The 19,235-nt window shown below is 34.4% G+C and overlaps 3 non-coding genes across 3 annotated transcripts; all 3 read right to left on the bottom strand.

Annotated features, from left to right (window-relative positions):
- Nucleotides 1–4,838: 4,838 nt before the first annotated feature.
- Trnav-cac (transfer RNA valine (anticodon CAC)) lies at nt 4,839–4,911 on the bottom strand. Its single transcript has one exon. It is a non-coding gene; the product is annotated as a tRNA-Val (tRNA).
- A 584-nt stretch (nt 4,912–5,495) lies between these two features.
- Trnav-cac (transfer RNA valine (anticodon CAC)) lies at nt 5,496–5,568 on the bottom strand. Its single transcript has one exon. It is a non-coding gene; the product is annotated as a tRNA-Val (tRNA).
- A 1,559-nt stretch (nt 5,569–7,127) lies between these two features.
- Nucleotides 7,128–7,200, bottom strand: Trnav-cac (transfer RNA valine (anticodon CAC)). Its single transcript has one exon. It is a non-coding gene; the product is annotated as a tRNA-Val (tRNA).
- Between the last annotated feature and the right edge of the window lie 12,035 nt (nt 7,201–19,235).

The raw sequence follows: 19,235 nt of genomic DNA, 5'->3' as shown, positions 1-19,235 counted from the left end.
TTTATGAATGTCTATGGCTACCTACTCCTTTATAAATGTCTATACTTATATTGTAAGGCTGAAGAGATTTTAACTTCAACACGCTAATCCCAGGAACTAGGTATTGATCCGACTTACATAATTCTTTCAGTATTAGATAGCCTATTTATCAGATAAGGAATTAAACTTTTTATCTAGATGCGTGAAGTGCATGTAGCAGCTATTAAACTATTAACATACAATCTGTGCCTTTTTTTAGAATTGCAATAAAACTATAGAATAAAACCTCTTCCAATTATTATTGAGAACACAAGAAACCTGTTTCCAAGCTAGTAAATAAAATTCAATTTATCCTGGGAACTACTTGAGTGGAGTAGCTTTGTTGGGCTAAGGTCTGGGAGATAAAGCCTCTCTGTAGCATTTGCCTCGCAAATTCTAAATCTTGAACAACTTACTTCGCTTTTCTCAATGTTTTGTATGTTTTGAATGTTTGTTTTTATTGTGAAGTAAATACAATTGTGTTATGTTGAGTGTTAATTGTTTGTATTGTTATCTGAGGGCACGGCAGTGCCCCAGCCAAGACTCGAGCAAAGCGGGCACGGCCGTACCATCTTTTCTCGAAGCGTTTCGCGGCTATTTCAGCCCTCTGTATCTTCCATATGAACAAAGCTAGGAGTTTAAGTTTTCGACGACCAAGAGTAAGTATTAGAACAAGCTCAGTCTCAAAATTACAAGACATTTGAATAAATAGTTTACGAGTTATGAGCGATCAAAGTTACACCATTTTGTCACTGACTCACTCACTGACCGATCATCAAAAGTCTAAGGTACTTCTAGCAAACTTAGAACCTTCAAATTTGGCACCAAGATAGGTTATTAGCTACATATAAAGGGAAAATTATAAAAACCTTAAAACTTAATAAAAAAATAGGTAACAAATTTATATTTGCGGTTTTTCAAGAACATTGTGTATGAATTTTGACTGCATTGATAACTTTGTTATTTATTTATGTACAAAATGTTACTATTTGTTTTATTGTTACGTAGTGTGGTGTATTGTTATTATGTACTAGCCATTTTCCCGCGGTTTCACCCGCATCCCGTGGTAACTACTGCCCGTACCGGGATAAAATATAGCCTATGTTACTCGTGGATAATGTAGCTTTCGAATGGTGAAAGAATTTTAAAAAACGGTCCAGTAGTTTTTGAGCCTATTCATTACAACCAAACAAACAAACAAAGTTTTCCTCTTTATAATATTAGTATAGATTAAATATACATACGTATGAATAAAAAAGCTAGGTTAAAATGAAATGAATAATGATAAAATCTTTCATATACAGTGCAGTGCGATAAATACTGCATGCTCGCTCGATAGATGACGTTGTCCTGGTCTAAATCGCGCTATGGTTTCGTTACATAGCTTAGTATAAGTAGGACTTAAAAAAATAAAAAATAATTTCATGTGATAGCGCCATCTACCTCTGAAATAAATCTCTTTTATTCTAAAAGATATTCGATTAAAAAATTCGACAATTTCGAAATTGTTTAGTTTATTTAAAAAAAATGTTGTTTACGTGCTACTTTAAGTCTACATATTTAGTTTGTTATATACTTAGAGAAGAAAGAGACCTACAAAAAATAAATTAGATCCCACCAAAAACATTAAATGTAAAAAAAAGCCAATCCTCTACGCAATTCCTCCACCGTAAAAAGTTTTGAGATCGCATAGAAGCCAAGTCCTGTTCAACTTTATTTGTAATAATAAATCAATATTTTGTGACTATATCAATAGTTTTGTTCACATTACAATAATATTGTCTTGGTCATGAGCACAAGTTAAAAGTCGCTCCTTGAAATAATGTGTAAATACCATTGAATTGATAAATTCTATATGGACATGATTTTACGATTGGACTGATTATGGACTGATTGGAATTTGAGATCACCATAGACTAAACATGCGCCATAGCACATGCAGTTCATTGATGTTGGATGATACTGACTGTCGGTCATTTAGTAACAATTGAATAAATTAAAAGTATTTAATTCTGTGATATTAAACTTCATGTTTGACTTTCACCTCTCCAAGATATGCTGTATTATATTTGTAGTTTATTGTGCTCATGGCCAAGTCAATATTATTGTAAAGTGAACGAAACTATTGATATAGTCACAAAATATTGATTTATTATTACAAATAAAGTTGAACAGGACTTGGCTTCTATGCGATCTCAAAACTTTTTACGGTGGAGGAATTGCGTAGAGGATTGGCTTTTTTTTACATTTAATGTTTTTGGTGGGATTTAGGTTTCCTTGTATTATCTTTTATGTTTAATGATAATGATTTTTTAAATGTTTTTATTTTCGTATGAATATAAGCGTTTAAGTTAGTATTATTCTTATTCTTTATTTTCATCTAGTTATTCGGTTATTTAAAAAAAAATAGGATTTTTCAACAAGTGCAGCGTTTATAACCCTATGCGTGAAGTAATAGATAAGTTGTTCTTTAATTTTAAATAAAATATAGGAAAGTATGTTCCAAGGGACCATCTGAAACCGTTTTCATTTCCACCAATCATCATTAACTGGAAAGAAATTCGGCGAATAGGTACAGAAAATGAGTAAGACAAAAAAACCATCTAGGTAAGCTTCGGCCTAAATAAAGCCAAGATTGAATGAATGGTGGATGAGCCAGGTAACAATAAAATAAGGATAACGACATCCAGGTGGACTCATAGAATTTAAATAAGCACTGAGCTCTGATTAAGAGAAACTCATTTATTTTCCAAAAATAAAAAAGACCTCCTGAAGTATTTTTTTTGTGAAGGAAAAATGTCGTTTATAATTAAGCAATAATAAAACATAATTATTAAATCTACAATTATTTTATTAACATGGTGAAGTTTTGAATTCAGTTTCGAATACTTTTTAAGTGAAAAAGTGTTTTGTAAAATCCCTGGAATTGAATTAAAATACAAATATTTACCCAACATAATGACATTTAAACAAGAATTTTATATTGACATATGAGAAAATTTTCCCGGAACTACAGGCTGACCAATACAACATTGACTTAACATTATTGTGCTGCCCATATCCCACACCTACTTTAAAATATAAATTAATTATTTTCGGGAACTTATTACAAGAAATGAGATATAGCCGTGGTGGCCTAGTCGGTAAAGAACCAACCTCTCGAGTACTAGGGTGTGGGTTCGATTCCAGGTCAGGGAAGTACCAATGCAACTTTTCTAAGTTTGTATGTACTTTCTAAGCATAGCTTGGACACCAATGACTGATAAAAGGTGAGGGAAAACATCTTGAGGAAACCTGGACTATATAGTCTGAAATCACCAACCCGCATTGAGCAAGCGTTGTGATTAATGCTCAATCCTTCTCCGTGTGAGAGGAGGCCTGTGCCCAGCAGTGGGACGATAAAAAAAATGGCTGTTACAGTAATTACAAGAAATAAGTTTGAACTGGAATTAAAATGATGTATTATTTAAATTAACAATGATACCTAGTTTATTTATGGTGTAAGCGGTACTGTGAAAACCGCGCTGAAGTTCAACATTCATCATTATTTTAACAACGTAAACATTGTTTAAATGATTTAAAATGCTGTATATTTATTTATTAATTTGTGTGTGTACTGAATTCACGGATTCACCACAAAATTAAAATATTGTTTGCCTTAAATTAAGTGCATATTATTATGCGGACTGATGACAAAGATAGTAAAAACACAAGCCGTGGTGTTATTGTGTGATAATAGTGGTGATTCAGTTGTTTTAAGTATAAATGCATAACTTTGGATAGCAACCGTATAAAATTATTTCTAAAAATCAAATACAGGACCACTAATTCCAACCTGATTTTCAAATTGAATAAGTAACTAGATAACAGTCGAATATACAGCAAGTTAGGTATCCATTACGTTGTTCCGGAAAAGCAAAGCTCGGAGCCATTCGGTACATTGCGGTAATGGGCTGCTAAAATGTCGACACACATTCGTATGAACTCGAGATGTTAACAGTTGGTATCACTTGGTTGTGGATGTACATTTTGTTTCAAGAAATACTTGAATGGAAAGCAAAGTATACATATTTAGTTGAAGTCTTAGTTACAACTTCTTCCCAGCATATGGAATGGTGAAATGAGATAGGTTAGGACTGACCCTTGTTAACTTGACAATGCAAAAGTGCTGATTCAGTAGACATAATAATTTCAAAATTAAGGAGACTTTGGAAACAACAGGATATTTTTTATGCTGGTAGTTAACTGTAGGACAGGAGTTTTTCCAGAGCAAGGAACTTTGTAGTTTCTATAACCGAAAACAGCTCAGCAATCATTATTTAATTTCGTCCTTCTACAGATTCCTGTCGGGCGAGATTGTTCGAAAGAGTTCCGGCAGCCCTGGTAGACAAACAGCTCCAGAAGAAACAAAGTACACACCAAGTAATAAATATATTTTATGAAGTATTTCACAGATTTCTTCTTTTTGACGTAAGCGTTTATTTTATTTCAATACATAAATTGAGTTGTCAATTTATATAATACATGCGTAAGTAATAACTACAGGTAATGAGCCTGATTATGACTGGCGTAATTAATGGATTAACGTGTAGCATTGGTCATACTATGGCATAATTGAATTAATTAATATTATGTTGTACATTAACATGACAATGAAAACCTACATGTTGTTACGGATGATAGCTGCAATGCATAAAAATAAAAATAAACATATCAACATAGCAGCAGAAAATTCAATATTCCTGTAGGACGGTGTAGGATAAAAATACATACGAACCAACTCAATATAGTTTGATATTCAGAACACAACATATAAAAATTGTTTCCGCCCGGGATCGAACCGGGGACCTTGTGCGTGTGAAGCACACGTGATAACCGCTACACTACGGAAACTTGACAGCAGCTGGTCTAATTGACTTGTATGATAAAATAAACTAGAGCAACTTTCACTTCCAGCCTTGGAGAATTACATTATAATAATTGGGCATTGCAATATTAAACAATATTAAACCACAATATAATATAACTTAACAAGACTAGATTCTAGGAAGGCAACGTTCGAGAGAATCTGCGGTCAGTAACCCTAAAACCATTTAGGTAGCTGAAATAAAGCTAGACTCCGGGCTGTCTGTAAAATACTCTCAAAAAATAAAATATTTTCGTTTTTGGTTTTCTATGAACCATAGCAGGCTCTCACAAGCTCATTCTTAATTTAGGGTACTTGGTCTATTTGGGATATTCATATTGGAAAAATGAAAACTGAGATGGAACGAGAAGGGCGGGGGATGGAGTTTGATGCCTTGATATTTACTATAATAGATAGTTTCACAGTCTTGCTGACTGTCGGCTCCGGCTATATATAGTATGTTGCACGCAATCTGTGTGTTGGTAAAACCAGCCTTAGGCACCGAAAAAGAAGGCTTTTTGTAAAACCCGAACTCTTATAAAGCTTTCTTCTGGAATCAATAAAAAGTAACTGTTTCCGCCCGGGATCGAACCGGGGGCCTTGTGCGTGTGAAGCACACGTGATAACCGCTACACTACGGAAACTTGATATGTAATAGCTTAAACTACTTGCTTAGCTTAATAGAATTAACTGGAGCACCTTTCACTTATTGCATTCGGCCAAAGTGGTGACATTGAGATCATAACAATATTATAGCTATCATTGTTATAACTCTTTGAGTGAAAGGAACTCTGTCTGTCTGTTGCGCTTTTACGGGGAAAAGCAAAATAACAAGATACAAGTCAAAATTATAAATTTACAGCACTATTCCGAATGTCGGCCCTGTCCGATGGAGTCCTTACAATCATCTAAATTCACTTTAATTAAAACAAGAGAGAAGACCTCACTCATTCTCTATTTGAAAATTATTTTGGAACTCATTTTACCATGCGTGTGTTTTCTATAGCGTGCAGTACAAGTGGAAATTAGGTCTAGGTATAAAATCTTATCACTACGTTAACAAGAAGACAGTTAAACGAGGTAACAAGTACCAGGTTACCAGGAGGTACCAGGAGGTTCCAGCACCACCTCAAACAAGACATATATCAGATATCTCAATGATATTCCACAACATATGCTTTGTCGGGTGAATGCGAAAAATACTCCTGCACTCTACGCGTTTGTTAGATCCAGAGGTAGCAAATATGAAGTTACTCGTACCACAATGCAGGTGCAAGTGCCTTTCTTATAGGTAATGGAGGTAAACCAGTGTGAATAGAATAGCAAGAATAATGCTATTGAAGTAAAATATGAAATTAGCATGACTGCAAACTTACAATTTCTGAAAGAAGCCTTCGCCTCAGATAATCCAATGAAACTATTTACTATTTACAGTTTAAATATTTATATTCAATAGAATAGACCTGCAACAAAAAAATCTTGAAAACAGTTAATTAAAAATTAATTCAGTTAACCTTCAATTCTTCAATCATATATTTCACGACAATGACTTATTTAGTGCATTATTTTGAAACACAAACTACAAATAAAAATACGTCTTTTAGTTGTCATTTCACCAACCTTCCTATTTCTAATCCCTTAAAACTTGGGTCATTTTATTTAGAAGTCTTAACAGCTAAGCCTATTACTAAGTTCTTGCCAAGTACTAACCAGTAAAATTGCTTTCAAAAATTCTTAAGTGCCAACTAGGCTTTCAAAAAGTTACGACTGGTGCTCAAACTTGTCGCTTATTATTAGGCAAAGATATGCTTTACATTTTACTTAAACATCATCTCCCAACTATGTTGGGGTCGGCTTCCAGTCTAACCGGTTTCAGCTGAGAACCAGCACTTTACAAGGAGCGACTGCCTATCTGACCTCCTCAACCCAGTTACCCGGGCAACCCAATACCCCTTGGTTAGACTGGTATCAAACTTACTGGCTTCTGACCACCCGCTACGACAGCCAAAGATGTTCAATGACAGCCGGGACCTACAGTTTAATATGTCATCCGAAACACAGTCATTGGTGTCTAAGATATACTTAGAAAGTATATACAAACTCATCCTCACCCATACTTGAGAGGTTGGTTCTTTACCCAATAGGCAACCACGACTTTTTTCAAACATACCTATAATACTAAAAAGTAAAACTAAAAATCAATTGTTTCCGCCCGGGATCGAACCGGGGGCCTTGTGCGTGTGAAGCACACGTGATAACCGCTACACTACGGAAACTTATTATTGTAGTACAAAAGTATGATTCCAATAATGAAGAACTTATGTAAGTATGTAGATCAACTTTCACAAACTGTGACGTAGGCCTTATTACACGTGCGAAGGCTATAAACTAGTATGGGTAAGATAAGGCGATATGAAAAGACTGCCAGTGACATTGTACTCCAATAATTTAATTGTCTTTAGAGGAATATGTCCTTTATTTATATACCGATGAAGTGTGACTTATTTGTTAATCATCACCTTTGTTGCTAGTAACAGTAAACTTATTTCACTTTTATACCCATAAATTCGTCTTATTTCTATGTCATTTTTTATCTTCATCGTCACATTAGCTCAATACCTCTAAGGTTGTACCTATATAGAAGTTCGATGTACCACGACCATGTAACAACGCAAACTGCCAATATCAACTGACAATTTATCGATTATTAATAGCCCAATAAATTACAGCGTCATTGAATCATTGAATTATCTTTATGAATATCGATAATATTCGGTTATTAATAATTCATGCGATTACATATTGGGTCTGTTGTAAAATTAATGACAATTATTTTATATTGTTTACGAGACAGGGGTGGCTTCAGTTCAGTAATAAAATATGACACTTCGATTAATTGATAGTCTGTTTTATTTTGACAAACGCTTTAAAAAACCATTGTTGACCAATTAATAAAAATAACATCAACGTTGATTCAGAAATAAATTCAGAAAAATATTGAGTCAATCAAAGCGGTTATGTGTAGGAAAAACACCGTTACTGTTTTTCAATCTTAAACTTCTTGGCTAATCAAATTTAGAGTCTTTTAAAACAATGCAGGGGGATAACGCCATTAGATTGGCGAGGGTGTTCCACCTTCGACCACATCACAATTTATCATACGCGTACCTAACATACATAAAAACTAGATGTATGTATATGTTACGGGTAATGCTAGAAGTTGGAGTAAACCTAGGTTTACCCGGGTTGACTTAGTATTACCCAAGCTTCTTGGGTGAAGTCCGAATAATAAGTAAAATCAATTTTAATTCGGGGTTTACCCATGCTCACCTAGGTCTACCCAACTCTGACTGGGTAATGTTAAAAATGTGTCTACTTGATTAGTGAAATGAATATCCAAGGTCATTTTAAACATTTATTATTTAAAACACATACAAAGGCGATCGTAATTGCTTCAAGAGCATAAACTTAATAGCTTTAATATAAAAACTAATAACGGTCGTTGTTGTTCAAATTGAAATTATTTGTCTGAGCAAGATAAACTGCTGTGACATTTTGTTTGAATTTCTCAATTTTCCTGCAGCTTTGCATGAACACTTCTTTGTAGCACATTTTATTTTGCAATTACACCTTTTATAACCCTGGCCTCCCGAAAGCGACTGTTCATTTCAACCTCTCGTAAGCTTTTTTTTCTGGTGATATAATTTCAATATTTATCAGTTTATCATGACACACAGAAAAATGATTCCTTGAGAACATTTCCCCAATAGTACCACGTTCGTCCTATAATTACGCCACGGGCTCGAAAATTACGCAACACCTAACATTACCCAGTCAGAGTTGGGTAGACCTAGGTGAGCATGGGTAAACCCCGAATTAATATTTATTTTACTTATTATTCGGACTTCACCCAAGAAGCTTGGGTAATACTAAGTCAACCCGGGTAAACCTAGGTTTACTCCACCTTCTAGCATTACCCGTAACATATATACCTATTAGCTTGTCAAAATTATCCAACTGACAAAAGAGTGTTACAACTCATTCATATATTGAGCACTAAAATTTTGTCAATATTCAAAATTGTTCTTCACTGAGCGTAGATTTTCACAGTCTCGTTTCACCAATCCAGTTTGGTCCGGTTTAAACTGCATTTTCCATGGCAAACTGCTAACTTTGACAAGCAAAAACCTGTGCGCTGAAAAGTGGGTCCTAATGCTTTGACTAGGTATTCAATTATTCTCTTTCAATGGTAGCCATTTTGTATAGCTACAGCTTTAATAGACGCTTTTTTGTATCAGTGACAAAGTTTTCAAAAGGTGAATTAAGCAACCACCTGACGAATCTGAAGTATAAACACAAGAACCTCTGTTTGGGACTTTTTAAAACTAAGAAAGAACTGGCTTAGGAGAACAGAGCAAACTGATACTGTCTTTCATCAGCCACTTACCATTAGAATGCTAAAAATATAAACAAACTTCATTCAAAATGTATCAAATAATTGTACTATGATAAATCATAGCCCCGATTGTTAAAGATTGACGTATTAATCGATAAAATCCTAAAATACGACCTCAAAAGAATATTTTCATCAGGTGTAGTCGATAAAATCTTTATAATAATTAGCCTCTTTATTCCGTATCGTTCCTAAGAAATTAGGCAGGTTTATATTTAAGCTAAGCCTAAGAATATTATCCTACACTTAATTTATGAAACTTACTTCAAGGTTCTTGACGTCACAAATGATTTATTGCGGAGATAATTTTAGATATTTGGTTTCCAAATTCTGCGGGAAATTGTAATTGATCGTTATGAAGTCTTACTTTTCCGTCGAGATTCTATCGAGTTGGGTTTATTTCTGTGTGTGTATCTTTGTGTATTCTTATTGTGTTTTCTTTTTTTATTTAGATGTCTTCATAATGCAAAGCAAGACTAAATAAACCCCTATTTGAACGCGTAATAAAAACCAATGCTTATTTCAACTCTTTGAAATTAGCTTGCATGCAAAGAAATGAATAAGGGTGAGTATTGTTTCCTCATCATAATCATAAACAAATGCCACTTCACCAACCAAAATTATCAATTATTCACAGGCAATTTGATACACAACAATACAACATACTTAATACAAAAATTTTAATACAATATCGGTCAAGTTGTTAGCAATAAAAAAATCATCGTGACACGAAATTGCTTCTAACTAGAGTGACCCGCACCGTCGGCCGAGTCATTTGTCAGCCGTGACGCGACGAAATAAAATACCTATGTATGTTGTAGTATGAAAGGGGAAAGCGAGTTTTGTTGTTATGGTCTTAATGATAACATTAATATCTTATTTACTACGAGAGCATTACTAATTAATTTGATGTTAGTGTCTGTTGTCGACACCGACTAAAATGTTCTGCTGCCTCACAAAAACTGGCGGGATTTGCCCATACTAATCGCCATGCGTGTTTGTTTGCGCAGTGTGGGATACTGTAAGCGTGAGAGATGAAGCTGGATAATTAAAAATAAAATCTTAAGATACCTGAACAAAATTTCAAATTAAATAGATTTTTGCACTTCTTTGATGTTTAAGGGTATTTTATTCTTAGTCTGCTAATTTCTAGAAAGTTTAGTGTTCTATATTATATTATTTGGGTTTTTAAATAGACTTTTATTGCTAAATGAATACTAGTTATCCAAGTTTGAAATAGGTAATCATGATAAACATGATTGTTATAATAGAAATACCTACAAAACGTATAAATCGTGTTTGCATCTAACTACAGTTCCAAATGTTTAAACTTTAGAACTTCATTTATACTGTACCCTGTTTTGTTAGTTCCGTACATTTGTCCAATAATATATCTGTGTCAGCAAGTTTGTTAGAGTTATTACTGTAAATAAGTTCCCAAACAAAACTTTTGATCAGAAAGTTGATGTGACCTTTTATCAACGAGCAGAGTTTTTAGCAGTTCCTTGAGGGAATAACTTCCTGCACCCGAATAAATAGCCTCTAATATTATATGATTTCCAATTGTCGTCAGAATCGGTCCAGCCGTTAGCATGGAAGAAGTACCAAATACGCCTATCGTCTTTATAATATTAGTCTGATATCATTGCATCAGTAAACTTACTTAAGTATTGTACTTAGCTGTAAGTTTTCCAATAAATAAATAGGTACCTAAGAAAAACTACATAGGGTCAAAAACGTAGTGTCATCTTTTGCCATACTTAATTGAGTGACTGGCGTATTTTACTATTCCAAAACAATTCTACCAATAAAGCACTTTCAGTAAAATACCCTCGTGGCATGGTAGAAACAAATCAATTTAGTAGAAACATAACAGAAGCTTTTACTGTCATACCCCTTTAGGGAGAACACACATCTTATTTGATAAATGTGAATGTGCACGTTTAGGGAACAATTCTGAACTGACAAAGTTTGCTTTTGCGTAAAGTTTGATGGATGCTCAGCGAAAACTGAATAAATTGGACTGTACTGTATTGCGACCAGATGACACAATTTTATGTTGACTTGATAGGACTTCCACTCTGCATATAGGAGATTGATAAATGGATTATTATTATAACTTGTAACGTAAAAAAATATCGCGCACTCTAGTATAAAATTTTGCACATAAGTAACTATCTATCACTAAAACAATTTTTCAAATTGGTTCAGTCATACCGAGATTAGTATATTCAAGCAAACAAACAAACTCTTCAGACTTACAATATCGTCTTTACTGTATTTTGGTCTTTCTCATTTTGATCCATAAAACATCATCATAAATATAAGTACCTTCGCGTCATTTATATTCAACACCATTTCAATATCTAAAACTATTTCACCGTCAAATTCAATTCAACATTTTTTAACATCGATAAAACATTTTCGAAATGGCCTTCGTTATGATAAGTACGTAATTTGTAGCTATAAGATAATAATATAATGGCAGAGGAGGTCTCGAAACGCCATTATAATTTAAAATTCGTTATATATCAATTACTCGGTGAACGTCTGCAGTCGTGATCATTACTGCTAGAGGTGTGAAATTGTGGTTGTGTTTAGTCGATATAGTGAAACGAATAATCGAGACATTTTTTAATTTTATTAAAACTTGATTTTAATAAAACACCATTGTGCACGGTTAAATTCATTTTAGAAACTGCAATATTATTGTTTTAATAAATGGAAAGACTGCCAATGCTACAGAAGTAATAGGACATGTTTGTATTGTATATCGATTGGATGAGATTTATAAATAAGAACTCTTCCCCACTTTACCGCTTTACCGCTTTTTCTAGCAAAACCTACTAGGTAATAGATAAAATTTTGCAGACCATAATATAACGTAGTAAAAAAAAAAACACGACCACTGCAGTTTTTTATCCTCAGCTTAAACCTACAATCGATTAGTCGATTCCCTCGACTAACGTTCCCGGCACATCACTAATTATCATTATCTCGCTCCAGCAGATTTTAATGACCCCTCGTTCTTCGTACAGAAAATGCAACGCATTATGAAATCCCGCCCGTCTAGATTCCTATGAAATGCTGCGAAAAAATAGAAAATCATTTTGAAAAAGGGATTTTTCCATTTTTTGCGGTAAAAATAATGTTGTGACTGTACTAGAGTTTTCTTGATGGATTTTTAAACGATCTCTTCGTACCTATTTGGTTGTTTTACAGTAAAATAGAGAAAAAATCCTGTTGATTAACAGCCGTTCCCAATATTCTATCCTTGTCTTTATTTGCAAACTAGAGATATAATTTTGACAATAGCCTCATACAAGTAATGTGAAATTCCTATATTTAGTAAGCAGAAATTCTTATATTTAGTAAGCAGAATCACAGACAGAAATTGGGAATGACCATTAATCTACCGGATTTCTTTTTCTCTATTTAATTTTTATCGACAAAATCCTAGCTCCAAAACTGTGAGAAAAAGATTTTAATACCTACAAAATTCCGTAGCTTTTTATATAATCTCAATTCGCATCTTCTCATACGTTTTTTACATACATAGTTAGGTAAAGTTCACCTTAGTTTTTGCTGGATGCACCAATCCGACGGATAAAACTGTCATCACGTTTTTAGGTTGATGCTCAATTCCAGAGGATTTCGTTTTCTTTGCACAACTATTTTCTGAAAGTTTTTTGTTCATACGTTTACAGGGGAGGAGTAAAAATAGAGTTACAATATGAAGGGAATATTTATCCTTTGTGTTGTTTACATGAAAATATATATTTCAGAATTTGTAAAAGTAAGTAAATTTTGCTTCCACCTGCGTATTGATAAAACATCCATTCGTCTTTGGTCTAAAAATAAACTTACAATATGATTTGAATACTTACTCTTTGTGTTTTTTTTTTATACGAGAATATGATTTTCAGAATTCCTCAAAGTAAATAAATCTTGCATAATAAATGAAATCAATTCCTCTATCTTTAGTTTCTTTTTTCAGTTAATATTTTCCGTATTGCTCTCAGATTTTTAACGTATTAATTTACTGGTGTGATAGTACATATTGCTTAGTACCTGCATGACCATGAAACATCTCATACTAACTTCACTCCTCGAAATCCACTACAATCTCCTTAATGCATGAAACGAGCACTCCTCCAACGCGCCGATTGCCCACTCGTCCACATATGCACATAATGACATCGATAATGCATCACACACAGCCGCTTAATACAGCGCTTGTATTTAACAACACATTACATAAATCTTGGTCTCTGTTGGGTAATTATTTGCGATGTCGCTGTTAAGCGCTTTGGGCTAGAAGGTTCAAAATGGCTTAGCGATGCCTGGTAGCCTTTGCCCTAATATAATGGGGTTAGTTTTCAGTCCAACTGGATGCAGGTGAGCACCAGTGTTTTAAATGGAGCGACTATCTATCAGAACTCCTCAACCCATTTACCAGGGCAACCCCTTGGTAAGACTGGTTCACAGATATGGCTTCTGACTAGCTGTCACGACTACCGAAGATGTTCAAATGGCAGCCGGGATCAATTTGCCTTCCATAAACGTACGTAACAATCTGTGTTTACAGAGGAACTCACTAACTCATTATAAGATACATGATCACCCATCCACGGACTGACCGCGATAAACGTTGCTTAACCTTATGATCGAACAACCCGTGCGACGTACTTAACCACCAGCTTCCTTAAAAACACCTATAAGGTTGAAAATGAAGACTAATACTAATTTTAATTAGTTAGGCTGTTATGTTTGTACAGTGTAGTTTACAATTTCGTTGTTAAACAGGTTTAATCTAATGAGACCTAATTCTGTAACCTGTAAACAGATTGTGTAACTTAATAATAAGTTTTTGGTCGCATGACGGTGCGATAGTAGTCATAAGGTGTAGATTGGATTACCTACACAACCCGTTGATGTACCCAGTTTGGTTATCTTAGGTTTACTAACAAGTAATGTGAATGAAATCTACATTATCTTGGGTTTTGAAATTTTCCAAACGCATCTGAACTTATATTACTATTTATTTACTAGCCTCCGCCTCCGGTATCACTCACGTTTTGAGACAAATTATTTCCGTACCAAGGTTTAGATGAAAAGTCTTCTAATCTAATGTCCATCCCTTGGCTTTACCTCTGCACCAATTCAGTAAAATCGAATACATTTGAATCTACACAACGGCTGATCTTGACCCTATTTATGCTAAATATTCTATCATTGTTTGATAACCATCACATAAATTAACCAATTTATCGAGGAAGAGAGTATACGAATACGCTTCATTTTATTGGGGTAAGCCAAATATTTCTCAAGGAATTGGAAAAACCGCGGACGGAACCTAGTACCTCAGAACTAATGTGTGTTAGAAGTGCAAAACATGATACATCTACGTGCCAAGTTTCAGTTCTTATCTTTTTGTGTGAGAGAGTAACAAACACCCATACATCCATTTGCCCGTATAAACTTTCGCGTGAAAGATATAAGTAGTTTTAGTTGAGAGTATGGTACCTTTTCTGCGCAGTGCCTATGCGATGTGTTTTTACCCGATTGCGACTGAAAAGTGGTTATGCTTTGCTCTGTAATAAAAATTGTGTTTAAAATTTAAGCTAAAAAGAATTCTTGCTTTTTTACGGTTCTGGAAAACGTCATGTGTGTAATAATGCGATTTTCATAGTTCTTTCACCTGAAGCGTTACCCGAGAGTATTTTAATTTAATGCACTAAGAAAAATAACTTAACAATATCAGTAGATTTCGTTACGTTTGTAAACTAAAAGCAAGTCCAATTTTATTACCAATAAACGATAAAAATGCTCACGGCCATAGGTATAGTTTTATGCGAAAAATCGTTTCGAGAAATGTGAATAAAATATTTATATGTAAATAAAATAACAAAAAGGATTTTAAAAGTAACGCTTTTTATGTGTGAAATACGAGTATGGAGATCAAATTATCACATATCGCTCAAATTGCTGCTATTATATCTATGGTAAATATTATTTATTATTTTTGCATTTTATACCACCATGTTTACCATTTACCTTTAATTGGAAATAGTATTTTATTTATTGTAATGTTAGCGTTTATAACAAAAATCAGTTTTTTTTTTCTATTAATCACCGGCCATTTCAGGCTAACTTAATTTTTATAGTCTTATTCAAAGATTAGCAGGTATTGGGTTGTCCGGGTAACTGGGTTGAGGAGGTCAGATAGGCAGTTGCTCCTTGTAAAGCGCTGTACTCAGCTGAATCCGGTTAGACTGGAAGCCGACCGACATAGTTGGGAAAAAGGCTCGGATGATGATTCAAAGATTAGCATGAAAAAAAACTCGTTACTGATCACATTGTACCTTAATTTAAGTATTAAAAATATGTAAAAATATAACTAAACTATTTTATAAAGCCATAGGTAGCACATACATGACTGTGCCATTTTCAGACTTTTCCAAGCTACCTGTACTGATTGCATTAAATATGTAAACTTCTAAACGGGTTTTTCCTTCACACTGTATTTCTTTTATGATATCAGAAATTGTCTCACAATATATTTACATAGGAATAATTTTCTCGTTTGTAGTCATTAACTGCATACATAAGGCTGTGTATAATTTTATTCACAAGTAAATAGCCTGCGTCAATCGCGTTAACGGTTTAAACTATATTTACTACATATAAAATGGTAAATCATCAAATGATCCTGCAGCGGGTTAGCAGCGTGAGGGAGTGTCACACTCTTACTGACTAAAACCCTTCATGTTCCTTCTTAAACCCTTTATGTACCAGGGCCAGGGTAACTATTTCGACCAATCCCGCAACCCCGGGAGCAGAGAAGGTCTTAGTTATAATCTAGAACGAATGTTTCAGATCAGTATACAAACTTTATGCACTGAAGATCATACTGAAATGCCCACGTACTTTGAAGAAATTACTACTATCACGTTCAGGTAAGTAATTGAAAGTCTGATATCTTTGCATACGTAATCTATACATACATAGCAAGTTTCATGAAAATTAACGAATTTTCTAACATTTTTTGTAAAAGCTTGCTGTTTAAACTCCAGATTCAAATTTGAAAAAATGCAGTTTTCGAAAAAACATATTGTTGTTAACTGATTCTTTAATATTAACAGACAATTCCGAGATATCGGTGAAGCCTTTAATTTATATTAACAAAGTACTGAATAATATTACTCACTGTTAGAATTACTGTAATTTTTAGAGGCCCTGTAAAGAAGAGCAGGGTGAGACAAATGTATCATAGAAGAGCTTAATGAATAAACTTCAGAGGGCAGGTTTATTACATTTAAGGAACATGAGAAGTGTTTGGCCACTGACGTTGAATTAAATATTGCCCAGTTTATGAAAACAAGAAATCGTTCGTTTTGCTTACGAATGGTAACTTTAACGTACATCATATGAGGATATCAAAAAGCTTACACTTTTTTTTGTAAAACACTAACATCCCGCGCACCCGCGGTTTTACCCTCGTCCCGTGATAATGGCTTTTAGACGCATGGTGACAAATACTATCCTATGTCCTTCTCCCGTCTGTCTAAGCTTCCTCCTCTCTAATTTTCAGCTTAAACATGTCAACCATTCTTGAGGTACCAATAGTGTAACTAACAGGATTTTTTTTTATATACATAGATGGTTTAATTCTTCGTCAGTATAGATACATACATACATAATATGTGCGAGTGTTCATGTTAAATACCGAGCGATAGCAGGCTCTGGATAGGCTATTAAAACTTTTTAATATTTGTTTTTTTGACATCCCCAAAGCAAACTACGTCCAACTTTTAATTCCATCCATTTGAGTGTCGAATATTTTGTTATGGAAATATGTCGTGTGTGAAAATGGTGTCTCATTGTGTCATTGAATTCATTTCATCTCTGAACTTTATCAGTCCAATTTTATATGAAGCTCATACACTAATTTTCACCATCGTGTCCCCAAACAACGGTTTGTGATAGTACTTAATTACTACCACAAACTAGACCTATCGGACTACCGGGTGTGCAATCCAACACCAATTGAAGAGACCCTGGAATCAAACGCAAACGGAGTCTTATAATAGCATCCATTTTATTCATATATCTATCACTAGCTATACAGCTATATTTCAAAAACAAAACAAACCAAATTAAATTCCTTTTACAGTATAATAAGGTCCCTCCAATTTGATCGCTAGGAAAAAAGGGCAAATCAAGTTAATTCGCCAATTTTGCTCAGTAAATGCGGAATCAAGTCAAACGTTCTATGTCATTCATGATTTCGTTATACCCGGGGGGATCGGAATCCCTGATTTATTTATTCAACGTATCTTATGCATTTTGCTTTACTTTTTAAAGGTAATTGATTGATTTATGTGTGAAAATGAGGAGTGAGAGAGTGTGATAATGTGGCTGTTTGGTACAAATGATACTGCTGAGTGCTTTTCAAGCTTAAATCCGTGTTGATATTTTCCTTCCTTATGGTGAGATTCTACCAAAATTATTTGCAAATAAAAATGTGCATGTCAACTTTTGTTATTCTTAAGTACCTAAGTTAAGTATCGTCCTACTGGGAGTGGAGTATCTCCAAAACCACGAAGGTATCAAATGGTATCAAAATCAGTCTACGCGCGACCGCGTAAGCGATCGGGCGCAGAAATAATGGCTGCGCAAGTAATAAAGTGTACACAGTGCAATATAGTCATTAATGAGTTATTATGTTTTACACAAAACAAAATAGACGTTATGGATGAAGAAAGTTTAATAAGAATAATAGTGAGTGCGTTTTCTGGTGCAGAAATAAATGAGGCCAAAAACCTGCTGTTCAATTCGGTTTCTACTACTACCCGCAATATCTCGAGACGTAAGAACAAGGAGCAAAAGGATATCGAAGATATCATATGCCTCTTCAAGAGCACTGATCCTGATAAAACTCCTATCTTCGTAGCTAGGGAGTTGCAAAAATTACCGCCGGTAACATTCGACCATGTCGACGTAACGAGATTGTTAAAAGATATCGTTCTATTGCAATCAGAAATCAGGAATATAAAAGAAACTTATGCTACGATTGATTATGTCAATGAATTAAAGACCAATGGCGATGCTGGATGTAATCAGTCCATAAACAAGAATTGTGATTTGTCGTCACAACAATTACAAAATGTAATATTTACGCAAGATTTATGCGTCGAGCGCGCTTTGAGTGACAATGGCGTGACCTTGAACGACGAAGCGCGGCGCGCGAGCCAGGAGGTCCCGCCCCCAAGCGCAGGTGTTTGCGCAAAAGTACAAAATTTGTCTACTGCGCATGCACGTGCAGATGTTGATGTATTAAAGGCAACCAATATTATTTCGAAAGAACAAAATGTTAACAAACAAAATTTAAATGAAAATGTGTCACCGGACATATACTGTACTGATGATTATAATAAAAATAAAATGTCTATGGCGGATGTGGTTCGTCAAGGTGGCGCCTGGAAGGTGGCAGATCCTGATCAGGAATGGAAGGAGTTTCAGCGGCGCAAACTGCGAAATAGACAAGATGGAGTTAAAGGCAAGGCAGCCATCGGGCCAGACGATAAATTTAAGCCGGCTGAAATAAAAATATCCTTGTTTTTGACCAATGTACATAAAGATACTTCTGAGAATGATGTCACCGAATACATAATGTCCAAAACAAAACAAAAGATATCTCTGCAAAAGATTAATATGAAAACTGAAAAACCATATAATGCCTATAAAATAATTGTAAATAGAAATGCATTAGATATATTTTTAAATAATGAAATCTGGCCCGACGGTGTCATCTGTCGGCGATTCAGACCTTATAGACCTATTGTGCAGAACGGA

The sequence above is a fragment of the Helicoverpa armigera genome, chromosome 2 (assembly GCF_030705265.1).
Source record: "Helicoverpa armigera isolate CAAS_96S chromosome 2, ASM3070526v1, whole genome shotgun sequence".
Taxonomy (NCBI): Eukaryota; Metazoa; Arthropoda; class Insecta; order Lepidoptera; family Noctuidae; genus Helicoverpa; species Helicoverpa armigera.
This window is presented reverse-complemented; position numbering and strand designations above follow the sequence as displayed.